The sequence below is a fragment of the Phaeoacremonium minimum genome, assembly GCF_000392275.1.
Source record: "Phaeoacremonium minimum UCRPA7 unplaced genomic scaffold PA7_03_scaffold_134, whole genome shotgun sequence".
NCBI classification, from domain to species: Eukaryota; Fungi; Ascomycota; class Sordariomycetes; order Togniniales; family Togniniaceae; genus Phaeoacremonium; species Phaeoacremonium minimum.
The window spans coordinates 261,374-262,023 of NW_006921041.1; positions in this window are offsets into that span (position 1 = coordinate 261,374).

Here is a 650-nt window from a genome sequence, read left to right on the forward strand (position 1 = left end):
GTCTGGCAGTGCATTTGTAGCATCACACGCTTAATGTCTACAGGAAGAGGCAGACATTCTTGGCACTGCAACAGCCGGATCGACTGTGCCGAAACAGGCGTGTCCCCTGTGGAGATCTCGCTAGACTGCTAATGGTTACGACAATATGCAAGGTCATCCTGCACGGTCACAATGCTCCTGGCTGATTGGTGAAGTGATCCCACACAAATGGCATGTCCAAGCATCGACTTTTTCCAGACAGCATTCGCTAGACATCACTGGTGCATGTTTAAAGCGCGCTCAACCAACCTTATCTCCCTTGATCGCGTTGCAAATCTTGTGCGTCAAGGCAAATACTTGCCTCGATCAGGTCGTCCAAAGAGCGCTTTGGACCTCTTTTTCCAAGGTTACGCGTCTCCGTCTACCATGGTCTAAAGCGCCCCATTATTGACGAGGTCAATCACGGTAACTGGATCAATAAGACAGAGCAGGCAGTAGGTATTATAGTGACGGTAGCGCAAATGATTAGTATGTAATTGCTCAAGGTAGGGTAGTGCAGGCAGATGTGATCGCCGATCTTGGAGGCGCGGTTCGTTAGAAACCCCTGTCGGAAACGTACCTGACCCAGGTACAGTCAAAAGGGACCTGCTTTAGGTAGGTAGGTAGGTAGG